At 33.9% G+C, this 13,305-nt stretch overlaps 1 pseudogene; it reads right to left on the bottom strand.

Moving 5' to 3' along the window:
* Positions 1-910: 910 nt before the first annotated feature.
* On the bottom strand, positions 911-12,376 carry LOC117118455 (annotated as a pseudogene).
* Between the last annotated feature and the right edge of the window lie 929 nt (positions 12,377-13,305).

Here is a 13,305-nt window from a genome sequence, read left to right as displayed (position 1 = left end):
ATTATTCATGTTTTGACTTTCAACAATTTGATATAGAAAAGAATGAATTATTTATCATACTAATAATTCATCACAAATCTACACTTTTTATTCATCTCACAAATCTACAATGGCTGTGTCATGACCTAAGACCATTTAAGTTTAAATTGTTTGGCACATATATCTAGATGCATTCATTGATCATGGCAACATTATCAATGCTATCAATTGGCTAATCTTGTACTAAAGGAAACTTGTAACATGATGGCTTTGAGGGTTTATATGTTTACAATTTACAAATTGTAAAGTAGCTGTTCAAATTAATTCCCACACTTTACTTACATAACACAAACAATGATCCATTAATACTATAAAGCAACTAATACATTAAAAATTTTTCTTAACTAGAAAAAAAAAATACTGAAGTACACAGTTCAAAGAATGGCTGAATGACATTATTGAGAATTAAGTCCGAAAGCGACCAACTTCTTACCATCCGGAGATAAAATAATTCATGCAAAGTACATGTAAATATGAATTGAGAATGTATCTCTAAAACATGCAGATACTGTAACCTAAGCGGGGTAAATCCCAGGGCTTGAACCAGCCATCTTATCATGAGATGAAGGAGTCAAATCCTGATGATTTAACTATTACAGATGTTTGGTAATCTGTTGGCAATTTGTTCATAATCAATGAACTTGTATTTCATGTCAACTTTTAAGAATGCGACATAGTCTTCACACATTCTTTCCATATGATTCCTATGTTACGAACAAGATTTCTCCATCTAGAAACATTAATGATCAGAACTCTTTAATAATGGGATGTTTTAATATATTCAATCACTGACTTTCTATTGTACCAAGGTGTTAAAACTTAGCAATAGACTTCTGATAGTATTGCAAAAAGAAACATCACCACTAAACATGACCACTAAACATGTACCCTTTAGAATTAAGCATGTCTTGGGAATGCTTTGTACAGTATAGTAGAAGACACAAGATAATTTATTCAGCTTATTAGGATTTTTTAAGATAAGCAGAGCAGAAGTAAAGTTCTTGCGACAAGAATGATTTAATTTGAACTGTACTTTACAAGCCATAAAACTTGAGACTCCTGTCCATTCCAGTTGAAGCAAGGAAACCTGCATGCTGGCCAAATCGAACACCAGTAGCTAAACCGTTGTGGTCTGGAAAATCAATATTTATACAACTTAAAAAAATCTCTATATTGATATATTATTATTACACAACTGTTATATCTAGTGTAAGTTTAAAGTGTTTATTTACACTGTATTGTAAAAGGGGCTTTTTGGTTCATCATTGCTATATAATGATACTCAATAATGTATGTAAATAATATTCTTGTTTGTATATTCTAAACCATTTAATTTATTATTTCTTAATTTTATCAATGGTTGATAATCGGATTAACAAGATAAGAACCGCATCGAAACTGCATTTTGACTCCATATTAAAATGGTTGCGTATTTGATACGGTACTGAGCTGAATAAAAAATACCGAGAATGCAATTTAATATGACAGAAATGAAAATGGTTTAACCACAATATTTTCACCTGACTATCAAGATTTACGAACAAAGAATGATGATTTCTCCTATCCAAATAAAAACTCTTGTCGGTATTCAAATAAAACAAAGGTTGAATTCTTGTTCTAACTTAAAAGAGAGATTATTTTGTTGTGATGAGAATACGACTTTAACACTTGTTTTACTGATTCCTCCTAATAATAAATTATAATATCGTAAGTCTATCACTGGACTGGTGGGACACCGACATTTCTGATGATTACTGAAGGACTTTATAAGAATTTGTCCAATGGAAAAATCATGTAAGAGGCCTAAATTATTGACATGAAAAGTATTTTACAAAGTCAGAAAAAAATTACTTCTCAATTCTGTGATTTTCAACAATTCTACAAGTGCTAGACATAGCCTACTGGCTAAGTTGACCGTAGGTCAAATTAGGCCACTTTTTAAGTTGCAGCTAAAAACTACCCCACGAAGAACGGTTCTTTGGCATTTCCGGCACGGTATTGATTCCATACCAAAGAACTGTTCTTTTGGAGGGCAAACAGAACCTGTTTTTTTTTTTTGTGGGCCTTGTTTCTACTGTCACAAAGAATGGTTCTTTCTCATCAGTAGAAACAGGCCCTTAGACACCCATGGATAGTTTTAGCAGAAAACTGAAAATTTTCCCTTTGAAATAAGGCTACTTTAAAAATATAAATAGTGATTTTAGTGAAGTGTATACATGCTCCATATTGAATACCAGATGTGTTAGTAAAAGACATTCAAAACTTTCAACTAAACTAAAAAATAAATAAAAATAAAGAATACATTACAATATATATAATGTAATTACTTTAATGCAGTGATAATGATGATATGAATACACATCAAAATAATACACAACATAAGATGATGTTTTGCGTATACAGTGCTCTATTGAACAGGCCTACACTGATAGTTTTAGTAGAACGATGTTGTTATCAGTAACACTGTAATGGAAATTTTTTGTATCGGAATGAGTGCAGGACTTGATGTGTGAATATTCAGAAATGGTTTATTAAGAATCTATAACAGCAAACATTAACTGTAAATCCATTCTAAAGCACTTGGATTAACATGATTTTACATTTACTGTATCCTTTCTTAATTTCCCTCTAAATAACGTTATTTAAGACCACTTTTAGTATCGGTCTTTAATTAGAGGGATTTTAATTAGAGACCAAACCGGCTAAAGGCCAAAATGATGATAATACAGTAAAAGTAATATTAAAAATAAAAAATAAAGATGATAATAGTACAATAAGAGCAGGAGTAGGAGCAACTACAATATTATTATTATTATTATTGTTGTTGTTTCTGCTGCTGGTAATATGATATAATAGAGTTGAGGTTCTCACCAGTGAGTACAGCAAGCTCTTGCCACTGCTTACACAAGTAAACACGAACATCAGAACCAGCCACTGCTAGGTAGGTACCACTCTGATCAAATGACAATGACTTCACCTAAGAACAAAAATGGAAACATTTCCATAAAAATTGGTTATTCAGTTGTATATGCATGTGTATTGGTTTATATATTTACATTTTTTTCTGACCATATTATGCATTTTAAGATTAATGTAGTTGAAGGTTGTATTGTAGTTTTAAAACTCCATTTTGATATGATCATTTTTTTTCATGAGGATTTTATATTGTATTTTATAAACATAGTCATTTCATTGGTGTGACAATAGTGTATTTCTACTTGTATATATTAAATCATTTACAGAATTTTAAATACAGTCGAGTCCGCCAAAGTCGACTCTGTTTAAGTCGAAAATTTGCGTACAGTACCTGTTGTTTTGCTGTACTGCTCAGGAAATTTAATTATTACCAATAAAATTGATGCGATTTTTATATTGTTTTTGCATGCATTTCTTTAGGTCTGATTATGTTTTTCCAAGCACACATTCTTCGTTGGGTAATGCTGGTCGGCAGTCTAGTTGTAAACAGAATAGGTCGCGCCCCCAAAAACTCTGCCTGCCCACCCAATTGGTCCATTTTCGTGGGGTGTTTTGCACTAGACATGTGCTTCAGCTGTGATGACGTCAGATCGCCCAAAGTTTCATAGTGCGTGACAGTAAATAAGCTCGGTGTAATCAAGAATGTTTTGTTAAACAAATTTATAAAACAAAGCAAAAAACAAATAATAAAACCCTCATCTAAATAAACATAACAAATTAGATTTTATTCTCTAAAATTTCCTCCGTAATAAAATTAGCAACATGTTTTGAATAGCATCTTGAGGTGCATTTGCAATTTACACTGACGAACCTAACGAATTTGAATTAGACGTCTACTAAAAAAAGTAGGCAGTAGGAACTTGCTTTGTCGAGTTCTGTCTTTATTTCAGGTTGATTCCAAATGGTTTTTAAGGACTAAAAGCAAGAATATACACTAATTAAAACATTGGAATGTGTACCTAAATTTTACTTCATAATTAACCAACAAAACGTCTACTGGCGTGTAATGTTAATCAACAGATAATCTCCATGGCAATGCGAGTACAGCTAAGCGTCTCGTTTTCACAGCGTGTGGTACGCTTGTCGTTAAACGATGACTATTTAACTATCGTCTGGTTTTTCCAGTGAGTGTTACCGTCCTGAATTGGACAAATCATCCGAGATTCAGAATAGGGAGTTCATGTTTTCAGGAAAGTATTTTATTAAAAGAATAATAGGAATGATTTTGGGACTTTAAAAAATGTTAGGTTTTGCGTGAAATTCGATTTTGTGGGCAATGAGTACACATAGTATTGTTCTATGTTATTTTTTTTTTTTTTTTTTCCCGAAAATTTTCAAGTTGAAGTCTGTATAACTCGATCTTTTTATGCCAGTCCCATTAGATTCGACTTAGGCGGAGTCGACTGTATAAGTTAAACATCCACCACAAGATGTGGATTTTAAAAAATTTCTTGTGAGAGAAAATACAATGTATTTTTTAGCATACTGCATTTATATCTTTCTAGAATATAAAAATTTTAGGAAACATGTAATTGGTTATTTTTAAATTTGTTTACCTCATAATGACTATCTAAAGTAATGTTCTTGAAGTTTTTCAACTTTCGCAAATCCCAGAGTTTGACAACGGAGTCATCAGCAGCAGTAGCCAGATAGTAACCATTCTCAGAGAAGGAAATAGTAGTAATAGGTCCAGAATGTCCTGGAAAGTTGGCCACATTTGTCCGTTCCTTAAGATCCCAGATCTTGATGACACTGTCACCAGTACCAGTTCCAAAGATCAGACCATCAGGATGGAACTGAGCACAAGTCAAAGCTGCATGATAAAGGAAGACAAACGAATTTTGTGGAATCCTAACAAAAAATGACAGAACAAAAAACCAAAGTACACAGCATAGACAGAAGCATATAAAGTCAAATACATAATTAGATCAATAAGATGTAATATATTATGCATGTACCATTACTCTATGGAGCTGTTAGGTTAGCTTTAGTTAACAAGCTTTAATTTTGTTTCTTCTTCTTTGATTGAGGGTCAACTTTGTAATTTGAAGGCTTCGTCCAAAAATGACAGGAGCTGTGAGATGCACCAGTAGCAACCTCCTCGAAGGCTGTATTGCGATCTTTATAGTACATATTGTGTACATTGGACCTACAGATTATAGTTCTTTTCCAAGAAGACTTGCTCCACCACAACCATAGGCTAGCGTGCTGTTTGAACCACCGCTGATATTGTGGCTATAAGTTGTGACACGCCTGCCTTAACCGCCCGGAAATTTAAAGCTGTCCATTTCATTGTGTCCTTTGCCATGGTACTTTATCCACACTCTACTCCACCCAGGAGTATGACAGATTTGAACGCAAATAAAATTACTAGCAGCAATATTATAATATGCTCCCCCAGTGGGCTAAGCAAGTCTTCCATTGGCAGTTCCTACAATGACCAGGGTAAACACATTGACCTTGTTCTATATAAAACAGACAAAAATTATTATACTTACCATGACCAATAGAGTCATCAGACACCTTGGTAAGGACACGTCAAACGTTGATATCAGAGAAAGCCCAGTGACAATCCTCAGAGCAACTCAGCATGTAGTTGCCGGTAGCATGGAGACTAAGTCCTGTTACTGCGCCCTCATGAGCCCGAATTGTTTGGGCACATGTGCCACTTGAAACTGCCCAAACACGGATGGTAGAATCGGGAGAGGATGAGAACACAACATCCTAAATAATACAAGTGATAATTCATAAACTGCTCAATACAAAATGGATGCTAAGGAATAATTTCATTTCACTTGAATGTTGTAGTAAACTGGTTTACTTGTCGCTGCAAAAAACTGCATAGAATACAATGATATAACACATGGTACATCAAAAAACTTATAGCACAATGGCACATGGCAGCAATAAAATCATACAAATATTGCAGACCAGTATCACAGAAAACCCTATGTGCATTTATGTAAATAACAGATCTGTATCATCATTGTACAATGTGTCAATTTTATGCATCCATATACTGTTATACAATAATCTTAACAACAAAAACAATATTATTATTGTTATAAAAAAAAAATATATAACAATAATGACATCAACATTTAAGACCCCTCCAATTAAAGACCACTTTTCTTTGGTCCCAAATTAATATTTAATTTATCTTTATTATTCTAATTAGAGACCAAAGCTGCTAAAGACCATGGAAACCTCCTGGTTACAAAAGTGGTCTTTAATTGGTTGGAGACCTGTAATAGAATACTATAACAAACATACCCATTTACCTTGTTGGGATGGTAGATGACATGGGTAACTTTCTTAGTATGTCCTTTAAGTATGGTCTCCAATTGCTCAGTCTCCTTATTGAAGACCACCACATTGCGGTCAGCACCACCGGTCAGTACCTTGTTAGTGTTATCAGCTTGGATGTCCAAAGCCAAAATACTAGGATTACTTGCACTATGAATTAAAATAAATTTGTTTAATTATAAATATTAAGACTGAAGGCAAATACAGTCCAGAATTCATTAATGAACATAAAAGAATCAGTTATTAGGAACCTATTGTACTCAATCCAATTCAATATTTATTATCTTTACAGAAATAAAGAAACATTTATTAAACATTTTGCCTGCATATGTAGCAATTAGTTAAAGTTCTGATGTTTGTTTTACTTAATTTTTTTCGTAAACCTAATGAAGTTTGCTTCAGATATATTGGCATTCCACTATGCTGATGAAAACTAGGCTAAAACAAAAATTTTGCCTGCATACAGTATGTAGCAATTAGTTAACTGATGTTTGTCCTACTTAATACTTGTTTTAAGAATAATGATATTTTTTTGTAAGCCTAATAAAGGTTGTTTCATATACTACTGGCATTCCACTATGCTTTAACCATTGTTGGTTGTCTCATTGTTTTAAATTATCCCTCTTTTTTGAGGCACAAATCTGCTACAAACCAGTGACCTAGCACATAAATCATTAAGGGTGGTAGACTTGGAGCCTAGATACAAATTACTTACTGGATGAGAAAATTGAACACGGAAACTGCGGATCTCTTCAGCCGGCATCGGATCTTCTGGAACCTTCTTACCACGCTTCTTAAACTCTGCAGTAAGCAAGGCGGCCTTGTCTTGCAACTACAGATAAACACAAATGTACATTAGTGACTATGTTTATGATAATATTATACTATGCCACAACATTTTATCAATTTTAAAGTACAATAATAAATCTTTCATCCAAATATGCTATACTGTAAAACCCTGAAGTTTAATCCTATATTTTATTAGTTATCATAAAAACTGGATCCGAAAGTACTGCTCTTTTAGAGGCCTAGCATAACATTCACAATACAAAATTCAATATACAATTTCAAATACTGTACATATTAACTACAAACAACACATATGTTTTGAAATTGTTTTAATATAGTATTATTTTATTTTAGGCAAGACTTTTTTTATTCCTTGTTTTGCATACTTATTTTTTTAAAGAATATTGGAGGAGGGCGGAATAAAAATAAAAATAAAATTTTGTTTTCTTATTTAGCAAATAGTTTTGCCAAAATCATCTAGACAGAAGAGAAAATAAAATAAAATTTTATTAGTGAATGTAAAATAGGATGGTTAAATACTTTAAATTTATATAATTAGGAAGAAATACACATATCTTATCAAGGCAGCGTAGGGCGTAATAAAAATAAAGAAAAACTTTCATTTTTTCCCTGAAATTTATACTTTTTTTGTGGCAGCGGGTGCGCTAATTGGCTAAAAATAAAATTTTATTTTTATTCGTAATCATCAATATTTGCAGTTGGCGGGTTCGCTAAACAAGGTGTAAATAAAGTCTCGCCTTATCTGTTTTTATTTCTACTTGGTAGCAGAATTTTAATACATGCATCATAAAAAGTACCTTTTGGATGACTTCTTCAGACATGCCAATCATGCCTGCCTCCTCTGCCTCCATTGGCTCAGCCAGCTGACTGGGTGGGACCTACTCCAAATAGGGGCAATGCCTGGAGCTGCCTGGGGCTTCGAGTAGCAAGTGCTGTAAGATAACTTGTACATGAATTTTGAAGACAAAGGGAAATTTTTGCTGAGATAATGATAGTGTAAACGCATGTAAACATGTAGGTTTGTGGGACATGTGTGTTTTTGTATTCTTAGTGTTGTTTTGATGGGTCAGTTAAGTTTGATTGACACTCCGGATAGGTACATTTAGTTTGTGTAGACTGGGCCTATGATTATTATTGTCCTTAATCCACCCAGCAGGCATTGTTCTACTGCTTGAAAAATGAGTTAAGAGGGTCTCAAACCAGCATCAGTGTAAGGCGCTGGGTTACAGCACTTCAGCTCAGCCATTTGACTTTTGCAATAGTGCATTAAATTTAGGTTTAAAGGGCTGTTAATCCTTAACATTCCTGTAAATAGACTAACACTAAAATAAGATATTGGCAATAATAATTAGTAATAAGCTTAGGGTACAATTTATTCTTTGCTACACAGGTGTGCTAAAAATTATGATTCTTAATTAAGATCTATAGAGACATTTTAAAAATGTATCATAACACTCTCAAGAATGAAATTATTTTAGGTACTATTCATTATTATCATAATAAATTTCAGTTTTGCTGTATGCTTTTATTGGTCAAAAAAATAATAATTTAATAAGATGCATGATGATTGACAGTTTAAATAGAAAAATGAAAATGTTTATGTTATGTTATCTTTGTTTAAACAAAAGAAATACAACAAAACCATAACAAAGAAAAATTAGTGAAACCCCGAATGTTCCAACAATTTACGGCATAACCACCCTATTTCTCCACTTTTTATATTCAAAATCTATAGTTAATTAATCTTTCTTGATTTTTTCCTCAAACACCCATTCAGCGCCTCAGAAAAATCAGTTGTACAACATATATTTAGTTTTTCTCTGACATTTATGAAGTTATAATAGCATTAGCTGAATTAAAGGAGGCCAACTATAATAATTATAGGCTGGTGACAGTCAATAAGCTATTCAACTTTATAAACAGATATGATTTTGATTTGTAAGAGATACAGAAATAAAGAGATAAAAAAATAAATTAAAAAAAAACAATCATATTACAAATTTTTCCATACACATATTATAGCATCATGTAAGCCAAGTGGGACAGGAATTTAAGATGCTTGCCAGTAAAATAAATAAAAAGCAGAATAACATTATCTTGTGGAAAATCCTGCTATCCATTACCCAGAGTACCGCACACAATAAAAAGAATTGGTATACCTTCCCGGGCTGCTGTAACCTCCTTAGTCAGCCTAGCAATAACACGACATGCAGCATCATGCTGATAGAGGGCGTGAGAGAGTTCTTGACGGGCTGTCTGCAGCTGTTGACGAAGGGTGAAGCTATGCAGAATGCAAGTGTCCCACTCATCCTGAAGTAACTTGAGAATTGCAGGGATACTGGTGGCTGTCGGTAGGGGGTGGCTTCACCACGGGGCTCACTGTGGATCAATAACACAAAAATCCGATTATTTTTTTCATTTTAATGGAAACATGGAGTATCATTTCTTGTATAAAATACTATTATTAGACAAGATGTAAGTGATGATTAAGGATGATTAGGAACAATAACAAAAATGTTTAAATGCAACATACAAGAATATACAGTACAGTATATCACATCACATCAAATCCAAAACTAAGGTAGAAAATTTATGATTATGGCTCTGATATGGCACCTTAAGATGGCCAGAAATTGCACTCTCTGACTATGAATAAATTTCTTTTTTTCACAATTTTCTTTAAAAATTGAAATTGAAATTTTCTTTAAATTAAAAAAAAAAAAAATTAGGGGCCCCGGGCTCCCTCTTGAATATGCAACTGCCATATCTGTAAATATGAAGAAATTGTTGTAAACTTAACAGTAGATTACAACCACAGAGTATGATACGCCGGGCGTATCTAACGCCGGGCGTACGTTAATCCATGGCATAACTAGCGAGATGTCCAGACAGGGAGATTAACGAAGGCTAGCATAAGTATTAGCGCATTTTTATTTTTTGTTTAAATCTAGGCTTATTTTGATTGGTTCAAAATCACTGATGTGTGACTGTTGTAAATCAGTGGTGTACGCTAATCTGGGGTCTGTTGCTTTGGCTATGTTAAGACACGACTACTTACGTTAGCGTATCGTTAATCGAGTGGTGTGGACTTGGGAGCAGCGAAGCGGACGCCAGTAATATCGCGCAATCACTGGCGTACGGTAATCCAGCAACAGACCCCAGCCGGGGGTATGTTAATCTATGACGTAACTAGCGAGATGGATTGATTATATACTTACAGTAATTTGCATAAACTTGTGTTGTGAATAATTATATTAAATTTTTAATTAATTCACATTGTTTTAAAACTGCACATGCAATTATATTTTGTAATTAAAAAAAAAATATACTGTGAGTATCAGAGCTGTATTCAATGTCATTAATAATGAGTTGGAAAAGCATTGCAATCCTGAGCTAATAGGCCTACCAATATTATCAGTAGGTTCAGTGATCAATATAGTACAAGAATTCATGATGGCTGTATTTTGCACTTCTGTACCACTGTCCCGTACCGATAATGAGTTTTTACCAATCACTTTTTATTTACTAGATACAAAAATAAAAAAAATGCTTTATAAAAAAAAAGTGTGCCGCGTACGTTGGGCCCAATTTCCGCCTCATTTTTACTATGCAAGTGCTCTATCTTTTATTTCTAGTATCTTTGTCACTTGTGTGTCAACAGCAAAGATACTAGAAATACAAAATAGAATTCTCCACAGAAAAAAAGTGTTCCACCGAAATGCATGGTGGGAATACAAACAATGGGGCACCCTGTATGGCTGGATCTAAAAAACTTCTACCAAAATACTATTATTAGACAAGATGTAAGTGATGATTAAGGATGATTAGGAACAATAAGTCGTCACATATTTAATTGTCAATTCTCAAATAAAAAATTGTACACGCGATGCGCTTTGGCGACGTACCTGTACGGCACTGAAGGACGTTGCTGTGCAATAAATTGCAACACATTATACAAAAAAGGTCATCCTTTATATCGTTTTCCGAAGGATAGAGAAAGGTAAAATATTGCACTGACATTAAACAAAAAATTAGCTATATATTATAGATATATATTAACATTTGGGCTATGCGAGTGCTCTATCTTGTTGGTGAACAGTCGAGAAGCGCCTCTTTTTAAAGGCAGCGTCATCACATTCTACATGCTGATTGGCTACGTCTACTGTGCGAATAAGAACTTATTCACATGGTACCGTGCGATGGGTCTCATTGTACTTTTCTTATTATTCTCTTGGTTATGGTTTTACATATAAAGTGCATTCTAGTCATTTAAATCTTTCAATATCATAACAATGTTTTTCTTAGATACAAATTGATGACTCAACTATATACCTCTTATGCAGCATAAAGTAGGTAAACACAGAATGTAATAAACAGGTTATATTGCATATGCATGACCTACCATAGAAGAATAAGTATTTTTCTAAACTTAATCCTCCATGGACCTACTTACTTTACATGCTGGGATATACATATATGTATGGAACCCAAGCACCATAAACATGTATTGGGGAGGGAGAGAAATAAACCTTTATACTATACTGTATATTATAGAATGACCGCCAACTGACCTGAAGAGTGTGTTGCTAACTAGTAATGTTTCAATTGCAGATGCCTCATTAGCCTTCTCGGCATGCTTTATACTGAAAAATAAAAACAGATTAATAATTTAAAATCAGCATCAGAATGTCTACACAATGAATTCAGAAATTTTGTCACTATTTTCATGAAGTAACACAAACAGGAAAATGCATTTGAAGTGACTACTTCACAAATGCGTAAATTTCACTATCAAGAAAAAGAAATTTCAAATATTTTTTTACGTATGTTTAAAGATACAGCATTAAACAATTCAAACGTTCAATATATTTTTCTTTTCTTAACTAGTGTAGCTGTATATTTTTTTTTTCTAGTCTGATGTCCTTCTTTAACTTATCGAACAGCTCGATGCCGAGACCGCAACGACAAACACAGATTGTTTCGAAGCCAGAAAAAAGTCAACAATCGACATTGCCAACACAGAATCCTCCAGTAGTTTGGTGGGGAGCACATCAAAAGACATGGAATTCATCAAAGATATAATTTTGTCCGATCATGAGTACTCAAAGCTGCCTGCCTCTGTGATATAAGTCACTTCTTTAGACGAAAAATATTCGGAGACCGTACACACTGACATTCCAATGATAGTTGAACCGCCCTCTGTCACAACAAGCACAGACACAGAAAAGCTTGACATAAACGACATTCTGAATTGTGATCAGGTGGATGATGGCTTTACTGATGAACTCTCTGATCTTCTAAGACTTAATGGCAGCCAGTACGACACTCTTTCACCTTGCCCATCATACTCTAGTGCAAGTGATTCCGGGGACTCAGCATTCGGGGAAATTCCCAGTTCACCAATAAGCAGTGATGAAAGTATTCTTTGTGATGATTTTTGGGACGACTCCTTTTCAAATCTCTTTCCATTGCTAGAGAATTTATAAATTTGGATTTGGATTAAAAATTGTACATAATATAAGTAAAGTGGTCGTGGGCCTATTTGATTTCTAGAGAGTTCCGACATCAACATTCTGGTCACAAAAATTTAAAATGTGATCGTGTAAAAAGTGGCAGTTTTTTTCTGACTTTGGTCATTTTTGACTTAAATTCTTATTTATCAGTTATACAGTATATCAAATTCTCATTTATCAGTTATACAGTATATATTTGACAGTAGTGATGTAGTTTTCTTTGAGGTATATGGCATTAAAGGTAATAAAGTACTCAAATTTATTTTGTTCTCTTAAAGTTTACTTGACAGTTACCTTAAATACATGCAGTGGCTTAACTACTTATAAGACCTCACGAGAAACAAAGAATGTCAAGTGGCTCTGCGATATTAATCGGCTTTATTTGGCCAAGAACAACGGATGTCAAGAAGGGGCTCCGCAATATTAATCAGCTTTTTTCTGGCCAGGAACCAGAGCCCCTGAAAGAGCGGAATGTGTACAATAACATCACACCAAAGCAGGTGGGGAGGGGGATTCATTCAGTGTCCAACCAGGGTTCCAAGTGTCCCCTGGCCCACCAGGCAAGTAGGGACCGTAAAGGTCAGGGTCTCGGGTCCCTACTGATATGCTGATGAAAATCGAACCAGCCAAATATTTACATTACATGTTTAAAATTGCTGTA

This window comes from Anneissia japonica, unplaced genomic scaffold, assembly GCF_011630105.1.
Source record: "Anneissia japonica isolate Jap-2015-1 unplaced genomic scaffold, ASM1163010v1 scaffold15990_len104339_cov111, whole genome shotgun sequence".
NCBI lineage: Eukaryota > Metazoa > Echinodermata > Crinoidea > Comatulida > Comatulidae > Anneissia > Anneissia japonica.
Note: the sequence above shows the minus strand (reverse complement) of the source record. Positions and strands in the feature narration are given on the sequence as shown.